This window comes from Anas platyrhynchos, chromosome 2 (genome assembly GCF_047663525.1).
Source record: "Anas platyrhynchos isolate ZD024472 breed Pekin duck chromosome 2, IASCAAS_PekinDuck_T2T, whole genome shotgun sequence".
Lineage (NCBI taxonomy): Eukaryota > Metazoa > Chordata > Aves > Anseriformes > Anatidae > Anas > Anas platyrhynchos.
In genome coordinates, this window is record NC_092588.1 from 155,453,909 (window position 1) to 155,464,504 (window position 10,596).

Here is a 10,596-nt window from a genome sequence, read left to right on the forward strand (position 1 = left end):
CATGTATTTCTAATGACCCACTTAATAAAGATGATTTACCCATATGTTTTCTTGAGGGAAAAAAAAATAATGTGAAAATGAATGAAGGAAAATAACTCAATTTTTAAAGTTCGGTATCCCATCAAAAGGGTGAACTTATATTCCCTTTGCCATCAATATGATTTGGTTTCAAAAATGAATAATTCAATGAACTCAAGAAAAAAAAAAAAGAAAAAGAAAAAGAAAAAGAAAAAAAAAGTTTTGCCATATATGGCAAATTCAGTAGCTCCCAAAGCACAGAATAAATCAAATATAGATAAAATATAAATAAAATATTGTGTAAGGTAACTCAAGTCAAAAGTCTCTGTGTGGTTACTTAATCCGTTGGGCTAGCCTGGTTCAGCTCCATTTGCTTTCATAGTCATGGTGCAGTGTCAGTGCTAAAATGAAGATCATGATCAATGACATCCATTTCCCCACTCAAATGATTGTATGGACAGATGGAGTAGCTGGATAAGCAGTTACAGGTTTCTAGACAAAACAGAGCTTTGATTTAAACACAAAAATTCTATTCATTTGATGTCAAAAACTATGTCCAATTGATTAAAGAATAAGCTACACCAAGACAATCATTGTGTCAGTTAATTAGAGTGAAAACTTTTGCAACTGAGAATAAATTGTTACATCCAGGCAGTTTTTACCAAAGAAGGAAAGATGCAAAGTCATCAGCCAGGTGTATTTTGTGAAAATAATGAGTCAAGACATGGAGCCTGAGCATAAATAAAAGACTCTTCACCAAATGTTCATAGGGAAAAAAAAAAAAAAAAAAAAAAAAAGGAAAACATTAAGAAAACTTGGAACTGAAACAACCAAATCACTGATTCAACAGAAAATGGGGATGTGAAAAAAGCAGCGCTCCTACTAAGACAAATGTGGTGAAAAATTAGTTTGAGCCAGAGCAAATGGGGCCTTTCCCTGCACAAGGAGGCCGAAGAGAATCATTACTGTGTGAACGCTCACTTAAAATTCCCTGAGAAGCAATTTATAGAGTGCATTGCCTACTATCCTTCTCTCCTTTTAGGGAAACTGTGTGGAGTGGATAATCCTGGAGCCTTCGCATGCCAAGGAGCAAATAGAATCATTAGTTTGTATCTGCTGTAGTTAATCACTCTCTTGGCTTATTCTGTAAGAATAAGAACTGAGAAGAAAACAGAAATGTGTCACACAGTTTGCTTTAACACTAGAATCCCCAAGACATCCTGTCTCCCACTTTCCTAATATTATTTCTGGAAAATAGTAAACCTGACAGAGTTCAGGAAGTGTTTGGACAGTGCTCTCAGACATAGGGTCTGCTTTTTCGGTGGTCCGGGACACAGGAGTTGGACGTGATGATCCTGGTGGGTTCTTCCACAGTCGGGATATTCTGTGATTCTAGGTTAAATTGTAGATATTCTGTTGTAAACTGTAAGGGGAAACATCTTTCTGGTGCATGATAAATGCCAGAGAAGAGCTCTTGCCATAATTAAATCATCAGAAGGGGAAAAAAAAAAAATTAAAAATCTGGGCTCAAACATATACATCAAAGTGACCTAATTTTCAAAAATTATATAATTATAAATAAATATATAAATAAATAAATATATAAATAAATGAATTTGGAAACTGAGAGAACAGCAAGCCCAGAAGATGCTTTGTAATTATTTCTTCTCTGTATCTTTCTGCTGATATTGTAGAATAAGTAGTACTCAGCAACCACAGTCTAAACTGTACATTTTAGTATCTGGCACAAATCATTCTTATCCCTTATGGGCTCCAAAACAAATTGGAAATGAAATAAAAATAATTGGACATTCAGGTCCCAGGCTGAAGTTTAGGTCCCAGACTGAAATTTAGCTTTATTAAAATTGTTTTCATCTGTTGAGAACTCACATGAAGCTTGCTTGGTTTTCTTTTTTATTATTTTTATATTTATTATTATTATTATTTTAATTTAACTTCCAAAAATCCTGGCTGTACACCAAAGTGATGGAATTTTGAGTTATGACCCTTAAGAATGAAGATGTAATTTGCTTTGGGGATATTACATATTTAAAAAAGGCTGAGTTAGATATGGTTTCAATTAATTTACAAACTAATAAAAACAAAGAGTAATATATGTATATATTAATGTAGACATTGAGGTTTTTTTGTTTGTTTGTTTGTTTGTTTTAATATATTGGCATAGATCAACACTGCTTAAACATAAGAAGGCTTGGTAGATTATTTCTCATTTGCTTAACAAACTTGGACACAGTTATTGAAATTTACAACTCTATTTCTTTCACAGAGATGTCAGATTCTACTGAAAATATTAATCTTTCAGTGACAGAAGAATGTCTTACAGCAACACCTGAAGTTAAACAGAGCTATGTATGCAAGGAACATCTCTCTTCTTAACAGGTAAGTCTTGTTAAGAACCTAGAGTTTCAGCTCAGATAATTCCTTAGAAGTTTTTGTTTGGATTTGAAAATTAAATGTTCTGGAAATCAGCCTGGAACTAGCATGGTTTAAGAACAAAACAAACTAAAACAAAACAAAACTTTCTGGAAGTTACTTCTAAGGTGATGGACATGTTCTGTGAATTCAAAATAGAACAAAGCTTGCTTAATTGTGTTGACTGGGTCTGAAATACCACGAATCCTACGCCTTCCGCATAATTCTGGCAGATTGATGTTCTGTCCTAGCCAAATCTCTGTTGTATCAAAGAAAGAAAACATGTAAGAAGACGTTATTTCAAGTTTGTCAATTTTTCCTTCACCAGAAAATGTACAGATGAAAATTTAAGTGGGTTTTCATTTGTTCAAAAGCAATTTATTTTCAAAAAGAGCAGAAAGGAAGGTATATTTTTCTCTATCTGAATCTATAACATGTGAACAAGGCTTTAATGAAGTTTCAGTTTTGGCTTAAAGTGATTCAAAATCTACGCTCTACAATATTTGAGTTCCAGAAATAGGAAGAGAATGAAAGTGAGAAATGTTTTGGCAGACAACCCAAAGGTTGCACCTGGAAGTGCAGAAGGCTTTGTGTTATGAGTTCTGACAAAGCAGTTTATGAAGTTTGCTGCTATCAGAACCACATTACCTGCAAGAATCTGCTGTAAAAGGACTGCATTAAGAACTTTCAGAATTTCATCTGGGCTTGGGGTAGAGAGCTCCTTTAGGAATATTAGAAATATAATTTAAGACAACAAAATAGCAAAAGCAGAACAAATTGTAAGTCTGTTTGTTCTTTTGCTGATTTTCCAGAGCTGAAAAGCCAACAGAGAATTACTGGGAGTGCACAAGATTGTCTGCTGGAGGAAAGGTTGACTATATTTGAGATCTGAGATATAGACTAACAGAGAGCTATCAAGTGGTGTTACAGGCAAGTCTTCAGACAGACTCTCTGACAAAACTTTTTCCCAACTGTTCAGCAACTATGTGGTTTTCTGCCAAGGCGCATGAAATACTTCATTATGAATAAATGCCTTTATCTATTGGCAAAGCTATTGAGAATGTAGGTGCGGTTGTGGCACTGTGTGCCACAAGCCAGAAAGGTCTAAGCCCCCGTGAGAGGTGAGGGTGAGGTTGTGTGGATCTCCCTTCTTACATGTATTTCTTGCTGAGCCCTCCATTTAGAAACCTACTACCTCAGCTTTTCCTGGCCCTTCTCCCTTTGGAAGTCACCACCAGCTATGTCTCTCCTGTTTTCCTAACTTATCTCCTGTTTCCTCCTTTTCTGGTTACACGCCTCATACTACATAACAGCATTTTATCAAAACACATTTCTAATTAATCTGTTCTGGATCTGATCCCACCTTAGAGAAAAAGTCCAACTGATTTAAGTGGGAGGAAGATCAATCTTTGTTGTGTTCTTTTCAGTTAAGAATGTACCAAGGTCTTGTGAGGCTTAATCAAAGAAAGTGATTTGTCTTTGACAATCTCTCCGTCTCTTGTGAGCTTTTATGAGGCTGTTCAGCTCATTAAGAGCACCTTAAAAAATATTGTTCTTGGAGACTAAAAAAGGCAAAAACATGATTAGCTGCAGATGAGCAATTTCTTCTAAAAAATTAGGAAATTAGAATCAAGATTTGGAAATCTTTTTTTGCCATGTTACACCAGTAGTTCCTTCTCACTACCCTTGGGAAGGATTATGTGAGTGCTGTTGCTTTCAGTCACATGTTTCAGAGATGACAACTGAATACACCATAATCAATCCAAGCAATACAGACCTCCGTTGCTCTGTCAAGAGAGTCATGTTCTTTAATGACATTTTCCTCTCAAGCACTGGTGTAAGATATTGTGCTGATTTTCCAAAGCTAGAAAACCAGCAGAGAATGGTTGGGTGTGCACAAGACTGTCTGCTGCAAGAATGGTTGTGTAGAGACTGTGTGCTGCCTCTGGGTCTGTATTGTCCTTCAGGGAGATGTTCATGACTAGTGATTTGAATGAATAGAAGCAAAATCAAAAAGTGAATTGGAAAAATCTGTTTTCATTTCTTTTTATGATAATGTCTATGGTCCCTTTTAAACCTTGTTGTACTTTGTCTTGGGCACTTGTACACGTAAATTGGGTATATCTACTAAATTAAAGAAGACCATGGCTGGACCTACGACATTCCATAGTGATGCAGTGTTACCATGCTCCTTGGAACAGCTTTGCCCCGTATCATTTTGCTCTTTTCCAGACAACTATCAGAAATGATTCAAATAATATAACAGATCAGAGACTGTTCCCCATAGGCAATGTGGGTGAGGTCTTGCTTTTTTAACATGGAAGAAAGATTTTAACCTTATGGACATGAGATGAATCACATCACTTGCCTTCAGGGCCAAGGAACAGTTTCTGGCCTGTTTGCTATACTTGTGTTGTTCTATCCTTGTGTAATAAGAGAAGGGACTTGCCTTTTAATACTTGTAATCTCTGCAGAAAAAAAAAAATCAAAAGGGAAAAATAAAAGAAATATTATTTTCCAGATGGTACAGAGAGATTAAAGACATGTTTACTTAGTGCAATGGAGCATTATACAGATATCCCCAAGTTAGTGCTGACCTGTTTTGGTTCGTGTTCACCACAAAAAGGGATAGAATGTCTTTGTTGGCCTGTCAGACTTGAGAAATTGGCTCAAACCCTATACAACCCAAAGCCTACTGAGAAAACTGTCAATAAGAGTAGCAAAATGACAGTGGACAAGAAACATAAAATGAGCGGGATTTAAATATCTAAATATTTAGTGTGGCTATATTAGGTTTAGTTTCATCAAAAACCTTTACTAGTACTGAGTAGTCATTCACGCCATTTCCTGATGGCATTTCTCTGCTTCAGAGCTACAGGTTTTGACAGAAGGATCACCAGGCTGTATGAGTCCCATAAATCTCCATAAATATTCATAAATCATGTTCAGTTTTATCTGTTTAATTATGAATTTCTTCACCCTTTTAGGGATTTGAAAGTTTGTGTCTTGGTTGCAATGGAATATGAAGTCTTTGAGATGGTATAGGACATCTCCTTTTAGTCTTTCTGAAGATTAAATATTTATGCTCATTATGTTCCAGCCCTACTATAGAAGGATATCTACAACCGAGTTATGTTGAGGTATCTGAATTTAGCTTCCCTTTCAAATGAGTGGATCGGTTGGCTTTCAGCTTTCCATGGGACACATTGAAAGTCTGCTTTTGTCTTCATATGCTCAAGAGGCAAATCTCATCATCTACAGGACCAGTCTTCAGGGCTCACACATTTTAGGATATACCAATTAGTTAGAAACTTGGACCATGAACTGGAAAGTAACAGGAACACCTGTGAAAAAATTTCACCCAGTGAAATTTTCCAGCCTTGTATTTTTAGGGTATGAGAGACATCTTAAGGCCTGGGTACAACTTTTCATTCTATAATGATAATTTCAGCAAACTACTGGACCACTTTTTTTTTATGACCTGGTCCTGTGGTATTATGTAATATGAAGTTTTTCGTTGGTTTTGCCCCTTTGCCATGACCACTGGTAGTTTTTCCTAAAAAAATTGTGACTAAAGACTTGCTCTATATCTCGATTGTCCAGCCAGTGGAATATTGTAACTAAATTTATCAGCCTTTTAAGTTGTTTTTAAATTGCCTTTAGCTTGTGATGTTTCCTTATCTTGGACAAGAGAAAGGAAAAAGGAAGGAGTCTATTTCTGCCATCTCTTTCCTCCTGCAAGAAAACCCCCTCCCCCTTCCCCTCTCTTTGCCTTCCAAAGCTTTTGTTAATTTAAAATTAGCCCTTTGAGTTGCTCTTGGGAAAGTCAGGATCCACGCAGCAACTAAGTCCCAGTGGAGAAGGCTGTTGCAGTAAACATGGGGCAGAACCTCGGTGAGTCACCTGGCGGGCGTTCCCCCACTGCGTGAGGGAGAGCAGCGTAGGAAGCCCATAAAGAAACATGCCACCACCACCGGGGAATCCATGCAGGATACTTCAACGAAATCATTTCCCATCCAATCTGGGCCTCCTACCAGCTATTCACTGCAAGCGTCAGTCCAGATAAGTAATTAGAGGGCACTAGATGCCTGGCTCTGATCTCATTGCCATTGTTTGACCATAGGAAGGATTCAAAACAAGGCTTGGGGTCAAAAATAAGTCCTAAAATGCTTTTTTTAATATTCAGATTTTCTTGCCCCCCCCGCCACCTTTAGGGAAAAAAAAATAAAATCTCTTACAGCTAATTTTTAGTGACACCCACTGGCAAAGGCTCGGTTGTAATACATCCATGGAAGCTCAGGTTTGCTTGTAGATGCAGGCTTGCCATGCATCCAAGCAGTCTGATCTATCTATACTCACGTGCTGCCCAGGCCAGCTAACCAGCAATACTTGGGAGCGCTGTTGCTTCCAAAAATACCTATCCCAGCCTGTCCCAGGAAAGACATTTCAGGAGGGATGTGACAGACAAGCCATTCTTTGATGAGGAAAAGAAAGCATATAGGATGTTCAAGCCACCTACAGATTTTTTATTATTATTTTTTATAACATATTTATAATTTACAATATATTTATATTTATATATTTATATTTATATTTATATTTATATTTATATTTATATTTATATTTATATTTATATTTATATTTATATTTATATTTATATTTATATTTATATTTATAATATATTATTATTTTTTATTTTATTGTGTGAAACAGAAAGTAAAAAAATACAGTCAAGAACCTTTCTTGGCATATTTATTATCCTTTTTTTTTTTGCTGTACAGTGGAACACGTGGATGGACCGCATGTTTTGCACGAGGTGGAGGATTACAAATTATGGCAGCCTCTTTCATGGGATTTTTGCTGGGTTTAAATAACCTTCTGACATTTTTTCCTTTGGGACAGAGGGAAAGGGCTATGCCCCCATGAACAGGGAGGACAGACATGTTTATCGGTAGTGATATGTGGGCAGCTTGGAAGGTAAACTTTTCTCCCATTCTATTTTTTCCCTATTTTCCACTGTACGTAAAGCAAGCATGGGATTTTAGGAATCCCAAACCTCACCTTTCTAATGCTGCAGTCATGTAGATCTTTAATGCTGGCTGGGAAATTTTGATTGTTTAAACCCTCTCCTAAACAGCTTCCTTACATTCACAAATCCCTGTTTGCAACAAATAAGTTGAAACTGAGCTCTAAAGCCATGTTGTGAAATGTGAATGTGACACATCTAATGTCACAGCAAATATATACATGAGGAGCCTCGAGGCTTCAATTAAGCCAGCACTCAAGCTGAAGAAGCTGTAGTAGCACAAATATCAGCACACGGTAATTATTTTGCTGAGAGATTTTTTTTTCTCTGTACATTAGACACCAACACTACAATGCTGGCATTTGCCACTTACAGAAAGCAAGAAATAGGAATGAGACATTTTTAAAGGCTGTAATATATGTGTGGACTGTTTGTGAGTGAGTGCTTATTACTGTGACACCTGAAATTTACAGCTCATGAAGGAAATATATATGTTTTCTGTCCCCCCACAACAACAGATATGTTTTCTGTCCCCCCACAACAATTATTGGGAAGTAAAAAAATATACAAAAGCAGTGACAGGTTTGCTGTTTCATCCAGAAGAGGGCAATGGCACAGAATGTGGGTATTTCAAATTATTTTTTCATCTTACTTTTTCATAGGCATCATTTTCATTTACATTTTTAAAGCATTCATAATTTCATTTGCAAAAAATAAAAAAAAATACATTAAAAAATCTTCAAAAGCAAGCAAACAAAAACACAGATGGCATCTGTCAAAATTGTACTGGTGCATATTTTTTCAAATGAATCTATTTTACCAAAGTGAATAAATAACAGAAGTGAAGCATATACATACACAGCCAGGATAGTACTTTCTGCTATTTTTTAAAAATCCCTTCCTTTCTATAGATTTTTTGTTTTAAATAGCTTTAACAATTCATAATATCAATCAAATATGAGGAAGTGATATGTATTAATAAATAAATATATAAGTGCCTGAAACTAAAGAATAATGAAAAAGAAAAGAAAGTGAATCATGGCTACAAAATAACTAAACATGTGAATAAACTCAGAAACCAAAAGGATTCTGATGCTTAGACCTTGCAGCAATGACGATATCTTAATGTTTCACTCCTGCTTGGTTTGAGAAACCTTTGTGATCTTCTATACTTACCTGAAACGAAAGATTCGGATTTGGGCAGAATAAAGAAATGCAGAACTCATCTGAGTATGGTTAAATTATGCCATATTTTCATTGTGATGGATAACAGAACTTAGATTTAATGTGAAACAAAAAAGTTAACTGTCTTAAAATCATTCTCCTTCCCAAAACTCTCATCAAGTTTTTCTGTAACTGGCAAAATTTAAGACTATTTAAGAATTTTAAAGGGAAGTTTTCTCACCTTTCTAAAGGTACAGTTTCCTCTGCGTTGAAAGCTAGTATCACAATTTTTTGCTGCCCAGAACTGTGATGCCCAGTACAAAGCAACAGGGAATTCCCTTCATTTTATATTTGGGTGAAAACATTGAAAACAAAAAAAAAAAACAAAAGCCAACCTCCTCCAGTGAGCTTTCACTTTTTCCTTTCAGGATGCCAAGCCCCAAGACAGACCAGCAGATAATATTCTTTCTTAAAGGGCCTTAGAAGCTGTATTTTGGTGTCTCTAAGTGTAATGTTCCTGTGTTTGGTAATTTGATGTGATGATTGTTGTGCTTTTGAGGTTTAGGACAAGGACCAAGCAGGTTGCTATTGTCACCTCTAAAGGAAAGATGAAGTTAGGAGTCATGATTGGATTCCCAATGGCATTATCAAACTTTGGCAAAAGTCAATGGACATTTTTAAGGTTCCTATTAATAGCAGGCCCTAGCACAATGACTTCTCGTTGTTCTCAGTGTAAAAGCTTTTCTCAGGTCACTCTCTTGCTTTTGGGAAGGAGAGTGGTCATGCTTGGGCCTTGACAACCAGGTAGGTAGGCCTATTGAACTGTCTGACACCTTTTTGCTCAGTCTGTATTTCTTGGAAGTCTTTCCAGGCTACACGAGCACTGGATGTGTGATAGTTCAATGAACTGTAAGCCACCCACTTAGGTTACCTTCATTGTTCTCTGAAACGTATTCAGAACATGTCTCTAACAATTTAATTTCAGTGTTTTTATAAGGAAAATATAGTTTAACCACCCTCTAGAGGATAACACCTTATTCAGCAACATCCAGCACAAACTTGGTTCTGAAGTTAAGTAAACACAGGTGCGTGCAGGAAGCTGTTTGCAATGATACATGAACTTGAGATCCTACCAAAAACAATTAGGCAAGAAGTCTACATTTTAGAGGGACCCTACATATACCATCCCCATGCATATGTCTAATGTTATGTATAACATGCTGTGAGTATACTGTTAGTTAAAGTGAACAAGCAGGTGGCACCCCCATTTCCTGTCTGTTGGGGTTCCTACAGACACTTTGCCATGCATGAAAGAGGGGAGGAGGTGGGAGGGTGGGGGAGACAGGGGGCGTGATACACCAGGACATTCAAGCATCTCAAGAGCTGTTAGGAAAAAATCATATGGGACATGAAATCAAACCCTTTAACTAAAAACAATACTTATTTCTTTCTCTTTTAGACAATTATTACAGATATTCAACCAAACAGAAGAAAGAAACTTCTGCAATGGTTTATGGAATGAAATCACATATTCATTCCATTAGTGAAATATGTTTGCTTTTTTTTTTTTTTTTTTACTCCCCAGGGAGCATTTTCAAATGCTTTAAATTGTTTACCTTGACTTTAGTCTAGATTAATTATTTTCCTTGGCTACAACTAGGCATGCCCAGAAACTGTGGGATGAATATGATTTAAAAGTGTGTATGGCAGATAAGTAGGTTAACATTACAGACAACTCAAATCTTGTGGCAGATCCCTCCAGATTGTGCTACTGACTTGAAAAATACTAAACAAAAAGGGAATCTTTTGTTCTGTTGATGCTTTTAAACTTTTCTTTGCAAACACTTTTCTGAAGAAAAAAAAGGTATAAACATATTGTCACATGAATTTGAGAACAGAAGAGGTAGCAAATTCAATAGCTGCAAGGATATGTGTATTTTAAAGCTTAAAATGAA

At 36.2% G+C, this 10,596-nt stretch overlaps 1 protein-coding gene across 1 annotated transcript in view; it reads left to right on the forward strand.

Annotated features, from left to right (window-relative positions):
* Window positions 1-6,681, forward strand: part of MINDY4 (MINDY lysine 48 deubiquitinase 4) — a 100,754-nt gene extending 94,073 nt beyond the window's left edge. Inside the window, exons 19-20 of the transcript XR_011807123.1 lie at window positions 2,306-2,418; window positions 3,264-6,681. The gene's annotated coding sequence lies outside the window, so the exon portion shown is untranslated. The remainder of the gene's footprint in view (window positions 1-2,305; window positions 2,419-3,263) is intronic.
* The last annotated feature ends 3,915 nt before the right edge of the window (window positions 6,682-10,596 follow it).